Raw genomic sequence first — 7,061 nt, forward strand, 5'->3', positions numbered from 1 at the left:
CGATTTCCCGCTCAAGTCTAGTACCAGTCCAATCACCGCCTAAAATCATTGAAACCAGATCAATTACCCCCCTACGGTGGTCTTCCACTTGATTTAAGCGGTTTTGGCTATTCCCGTGCTGATTGGACACACTGAGCTGGCAGTAATAAAATTCAGGTAGAGTCGACGCTTCCGGTTGCCCAAGACAGATTCGTCATGGCACACACGCTGGACGCGTTTGAGTTCACCCAAGCGAAGGAGGTGATGGAGCAGCATGCCATTCTAGACTCCATCCGCTTGGAGACGGAGGTGGAGACTAATCGTCGCTACACCTATGATCGATGGCAGAGGTGGACGCAATCTTCGCGGACATGGAGTCGTCTACATCTTCGACGACGAGTAGGCTAGTTTTATCTCCCAAAAGATGCAAGTTCTTCCACCACATAAATGACTGTGTTGTATGTAAATCGCCATAGAAGGTTGCAAGAACGAAATTCTTATTTTGATAATTCTCATCAACTTACAAAGCTATATTTATCCTGTTTGGACATTATGGTACGCCACAATGAGCAGCATACCATAATGTCTTAATCCACAAGGATTTTCTAACAGTTGGACTCTCATGAAAAGTTGCACTTTTCGAAATCGTTTGGGACTTAAATCTCACTTCAATGAGACTTATAGAAACGATTTTTTTCGTTCAAGAGTGATGCTATCTGATAGAGTTCATTTTCTTTTGTTCATGTAGTGCAACCTTTTTTTGTCAGCCATGAAGCACAAGAGAGACAGGAGTTATTTCCTGAAGAAGAAAAAATGACTCCACTGTCAATGTCAGAAGAGGTAGAAAAAGAATTCCTTCCAACCAGGGCCAGGCCAAACGGCTGCCCCCCTCTCGCGGCGCCGCCTCCGCTCGCTCCGGCACAGCCCCCTCGTTCCTTCTCCTCGGCCCAGCCGCGCGCCAGGGCCCCAAATTCCTGCAGAGCGCGGCCGCTGGGAGCTGCAAAAGAGTAAAGTGGAGTAAGAAGCTTCCCCCTTTCTCGACCGATTGCCGTTGGAATCCGGTTCAGGGCGCTGCCTCCTCCACCGGAGCACCGCCGTCTCCTCCGGCGTCCTCGACCCGCGGAGATCACCGCCACCATTGACCGCGTTTCCGCGGACGCCGCCTCCAGGGTTCGGCAAGGCTGAAAACTTCGACATCCCGGTAAGGTCCTGCTGCATTTTGGTTCCGAGCAATGTGAATCTGCAGTAGAAGTTTCAATCTCTTATCTTTTGTGTGTTGTGTAATATGGCATTATTAGTCGATTCCTCCCAAAGTAATATGTGTACTACGTAGAGTATTAGATATTTGCTAGCTTTTGTAGCATTAGCGCTATCATCAAGCTAGCTTTTGTGATGTTAGATGTTACCAAAACGCACCAAATCTTGAACTGGGGTCTCTGTTTAGGACCTTGTAACCTTTTTGGTGGCTTCACTTTTATGGGGATTTTAGTTTTTGGAGTCTTGGGTCTTGCTATTTGCACCTTCAGATGTGTACTCCCTCCGTTCCAAAATAGATGACTCAACTTTGTACTAACAACTTTGTACAAAGTTGAGTCATCTATTTCAGAACGGAGGACATGCCTGTACTGCCATTGGACTTGTATACTGTATTTTACAGCCAATGAACAGTTATTAGAAGTTAGCATACCATGATTTTTTGTTTGACTGAATAGCATACCATGATTCTAGAAATTAGAACTGCCTGTGAACGGTCTATTTTAGTACTCCATTTCAAAATTATTGAAGTTCTAGATTTGTTTAAGTCAAACTTCTTTAATTTCGACCAAGTCTATAGAAAAATATAGTTGATACCTGGGCTTAAACTGTCATGTGGGGCACGTCTTACAGACGTGGGCCGCGCGGCCAGGAGCAGCCGACGGCCGCATCAGGCAAGGCGCAGGCTGGACAGGAGTCCTGATCCGGGCACATTAGTTCCTAGACTAGTTTGTTTCGTATAGGTTTCTAGTTTGTTATTAGCCCATGGGGCCTTTATATATCAGATAGTTAGCACCCTTTAGGGACAAGCAATAAAGTTATTTCCTTCTATCTTCTCCTCCCGCATCATAGAGCAGCCAGGCAAAAACCCTAGCGCTCCTATCCACCGCGACTACGAACTACGTAGTCGAGGTCCTGCTGTCTTGGGCACCGAGGCCCTTGACAACTTGGTATCAGGTTCCAGGCGATCCTCCTCCTCGTCCACGCTCCATCCGCCGGCCGCTTTCCCCCCTGTGTCCGCGCCCAGCTCCCCGACATCGCCACAATCCGCTGCCGCCTCGGTCACTTCCGGCATGGCAGAACCGACCACCGCGGATCTGGCTAAGATGATCGAGGCCTTGACGGCCACGGTGACGTCCCTGCAGTCGTCCGTCACCGCACTCCAGAAGGACAAGTCCTCCCCCTCGTCCAGCGCTGACGCCGCCCATGATGGGCAGCACCACAATGATCGGCCGCCCAGGTTCCAGAAGATGGACTTCCCCAAGTTCGACGGCAAGTCTGATCCGCTCGCCTTCATCAACAGATGCGAGTCCTTCTTCCATCAACAACGGATCGCCGAGGAGGAGAAGGTGTGGATGGCGTCCTACAATCTCGAGGGTCCTGCCCAACTATGGTATATGCAGGTCCAGCGCGACGAGGGCACACCTCCGTGGCGCCGCTTCTCCGAGCTGCTCAATCTCCGCTTCGGGCCACCGCTGCGCGCTAACCCGCTGGGCGAACTAATGGCGTGCAAACGCACGACGTCCGTCGTCGACTTCCAGGAGCGGTTTGAGGCACTCCTTCCCCGGGCAGGCACCTTATCCGAGACACAGAAAGTGCAGATCTTCACCGCGGGACTCCAGCCACCCCTCAGCCTCGACGTGGAGATCCATAACCCACAGTCCCTCGCCGTCGCCATGAGCCTCGCCCGCAAATTGGAGCTGCGCGACCAGTGCGCGCTTTCCGCCGCACCACCAGTGCGTTTTCCACAGAAGGGCATCCTGCCGACACCAGGACCACGCCTCGCGCCCCCCGCTTCGGCCCCACCAGCCGCACCTCAGCAGGGCCACAATCTGCCGGACGGACGCCCAATCAAGCGTCTCTCCCAGACAGAGATGGAGGAACGCCGTCGCCTGGGCCTTTGCTTCAACTGTAACGAGAAGTTTGGCAGGGGCCACAACCGCGTGTGCCAACGCATCTTTCTCCTCGACTTAGCGCCGGACGACGACGACGACGACGCGGCCTCCGCCACTATTGATGCATCGCGGGCCGACCCTCAAATCTCGCTCCACGCGATCGCCGGCGTGCGCACGAGTGAAACCATGCAGATGCAGATTACTCTCGGAGGTGTCTCCCTCCTCGCCCTGATCGATTCAGGCTCCACCCACAACTTCATCGCCGAAGAGGCGGCCGCTCGTGCTACGTTACCGCCCCCCACCACAGAGAAGATGCGCGTCACGGTGGCCAACGGCGAGCGCGTTCCGTGCCAGGGCGCGTACCGCGTCGTGCCCTTCCGCATCGGCCACGAGGAGTTCGCGGAGGATTTCCTCGCCTTGCCGCTCGCGGGCTACGACATCGTCCTGGGCACGCAGTGGCTGGCGTCGCTCGGACCGATCCTGTGGGATTTCCGAGCCCTCTCCATGACATTCTGGCGGCGGGGCCATCGGGTGTGCTGGCACGGCATTGCAGGACCGGACGGGCCAGCCCTAAAATCATGCAGCGGCCGCGACTTCCTGGACGCCATCATCACCGAGTTCGACGGCATCTTCGCCGACCCCTCCGGCGTGCCACCGCCCCGCAGCCGCGATCACGGCATCACCCTGCTACCTGGTTCCGCCCCGGTGGCCGTCCGACCGTATCGATACCCGGCCGCGCACAAGGACGAGCTGGAGCGTCAGTGCGCCGCCATGCTCGCCCAAGGTATCATCCGTGCGAGTTGTTCCGCATTCTCGTCCCCGGTACTGCTGGTCCGCAAGGCCGACGGGTCCTGGCGCTTCTGCATCGATTATCGCGCCCTGAACGCCATTACTGTCAAGAATGCGTTCCCGATTCCGGTGGTGGACGAACTCCTCGACGAGCTACGGCACGCTCGTTTCTTCACCAAGCTCGATTTACATTCCGGCTACCACCAGGTGCGGATGCGTGCGGAGGACATCCCGAAGACAGCTTTCCGTACTCATGACGGCCTCTACGAGTTTCTGGTGATGCCGTTCGGACTCTGCAACGCACCGGCCACGTTCCAGGCCCTCATGAATGATCTGCTGCGGCCATACCTGCGCCGTTTTGTTCTCGTCTTCTTTGACGACATCCTCATTTTCAGCGAGACATGGGCTGACCATCTCCGACATGTGCGCACCGTCTTCACGGTCCTGCACCAGCACCGGCTCTTCGTCAAGCGCTCCAAATGCGCGTTCGCCGTTGAATCAATCGCATACCTGGGTCACACCATCTCCGCTGCAGGCGTGGCCATGGATCCGGAAAAGGTGCAGGCAGTGGCGGACTGGCCGCAACCACGCTCGGCGCGCGCGGTTCGGGGCTTTCTCGGCCTTGCGGGGTACTACCGCAAGTTTGTCAAGGACTTTGGCGTGGTTGCCGCGCCCCTGACGGCCCTCCTTCGCAAGGATGGTTTCTCTTGGTCGCCGGAGGCGGCAGCAGCTTTTAACACCCTCAAGACGGCAATCACCACGGCTCCCGTCCTCGCGTTACCGGATTTTACACGGCCGTTCATCGTCGAGTGTGACGCATCGACGTACGGTTTCGGGGCCGTCCTTCTTCAGGACCACCACCCGGTGGCTTTCTTTAGCCGGCCAGCCGCGCCACGTCACCGTTCCCTGGCAGCGTATGAACGGGAACTCATCGGCCTGGTGCTCGCGATTCGCCACTGGAGGCCGTACCTATGGGGGCACCAGTTTGTGGTAAAAACGGATCATTACAGCCTCAAATTTCTGCTTGACCAGCGTTTGGCCACCATCCCGCAGCATCATTGGGTTGGCAAACTCCTGGGATTCGACTTTACGGTGGAGTACAAGGCAGGTAGTACCAACACGGTGGCGGATGCACTTTCCCGCCGCGACACGGAGGAGACGACGATCATGGCGGTCTCGGGGCCTCGTTTCGACTTCATCAATCGCCTCCGGCAAGCGACGTCCACTGATCCGGCGCTCGTCACACTGCGGGAGGATATCACGGCAGGCGCGCGGCAACAGCCTTGGGCGCTCTCCGACGGCCTCGTTACTTTCAACGGCCGCCTCTACATTCCGCCGTCATCCCCGCTACTCCAGGAGATTCTCAGTGCCGTGCACGATGATGGGCATGAAGGCGTCCTGCGCACATTGCATCGTCTCCGCCGCGATTTCCACGCACCTAACCTTCGCAAGACGGTGCAGGAGTACGTCCGCAATTGCGGTACTTGCCAGCGGTACAAGTCCGAGCACTTGCACCCCGCTGGGCTGCTACTGCCGCTGCCGGTGCCCACGGGCGTGTGGACTGACATCGGCATCGACTTCGTGGAAGCGCTTCCTCGAGTAGGCGGGAAGTCTGTCATCCTCACCGTGGTGGATCGCTTCAGCAAGTATTGCCATTTTGTGGCGTTAGCCCACCCATACACGGCAGAGTCAGTGGCACAGGTGTTCTTCGCTGAGGTTGTTCGTCTCCATGGCGTGCCGCAGTCTATGGTCTCTGACCGCGACCCCGTCTTCACCTCCGCTTTTTGGCGAGAGCTCATGCGCCTCACGGGGACAAAGCTGCACATGACGTCAGCATTTCACCCGCAGTCGGATGGTCAAACGGAGGCTGCTAACAAGATCATTGTGATGTATTTACGGTGTCTTACCGGGGATCGTCCCAAGCAGTGGCTCCGGTGGCTTCCCTGGGCTGAGTACATATACAACACCGCCTACCAGACAGCAACCCAAGAGACTCCGTTCAAGCTTGTGTATGGCCGTGACCCTCCCACTATTCGCTCTTACGAGCCCGGCGACACACGGGTAGCTGCAGTGGCCAGGAGCATGGCTGAGCGCGACGAACTTATCGAGGACGTCCGCTATCGTCTACAACAGGCACAGGCGGTCTATAAGTCCTACTACGACAGACGTCATCGGGACATTCGACATGAGGTGGGCGATTGGGTTTGGCTTCGCCTTCGACAGCGCGCCGCGTCCTCTCTCAACTTGCCAACCAGGGGCAAGCTCAAGCCACGATTCTATGGGCCGTACCGCATTTCAGAAGTGATCAACGACGTGGCATACCGTCTTGAGCTTCCGGCACGCTCGCGCCTCCATGACGTGTTCCACGTGGGCCTCCTCAAGAAGTTCTTCGGCATTCCTCCAACTACACCGCCGGGATTGCCTTCGATCCACAACGGGGCGGCTGTTCCAGAACCAGAGCGCGTGACTCGTGCGCGCCTAGCACGCGGCGTTCGCCAGCTACTCGTCCACTGGAAGGGTGAAGCAGCTTCGTCAGCTACATGGGAGGATCTTGACAGTTTCGTCGAGCGCTACCCCGCTTTTCAGCTCGAGGACGAGCTGCTCGTCGAGGGGGGGAGAGATGTCATGTGGGGCACGTCTTACAGACGTGGGCCGCGCGGCCAGGAGCAGCCGACGGCCGCATCAGGCAAGGCGCAGGCTGGACAGGAGTCCTGATCCGGGCACATTAGTTCCTAGACTAGTTTGTTTCGTATAGGTTTCTAGTTTGTTATTAGCCCATGGGGCCTTTATATATCAGATAGTTAGCACCCTTTAGGGACAAGCAATAAAGTTATTTCCTTCTATCTTCTCCTCCCGCATCATAGAGCAGCCAGGCAAAAACCCTAGCGCTCCTATCCACCGCGACTACGAACTACGTAGTCGAGGTCCTGCTGTCTTGGGCACCGAGGCCCTTGACATAAACAAGGTAGATTTAGTTGTTAACTGTATACACAGCCTCTATTGCTGCATTAAGCGAAAGAACATGCATAAACTATGACAGAGCACATGCACTATTTGTCATCCCATAAAACAAAAGTTAATTTCTCTCGACATTTTTGTGGTCTACTCACACAGTGGCAGAGGGGCCAACCTGGGCCATCCCCC

This window comes from Triticum dicoccoides, chromosome 5A (genome assembly GCF_002162155.2).
Source record: "Triticum dicoccoides isolate Atlit2015 ecotype Zavitan chromosome 5A, WEW_v2.0, whole genome shotgun sequence".
Taxonomy (NCBI): Eukaryota; Viridiplantae; Streptophyta; class Magnoliopsida; order Poales; family Poaceae; genus Triticum; species Triticum dicoccoides.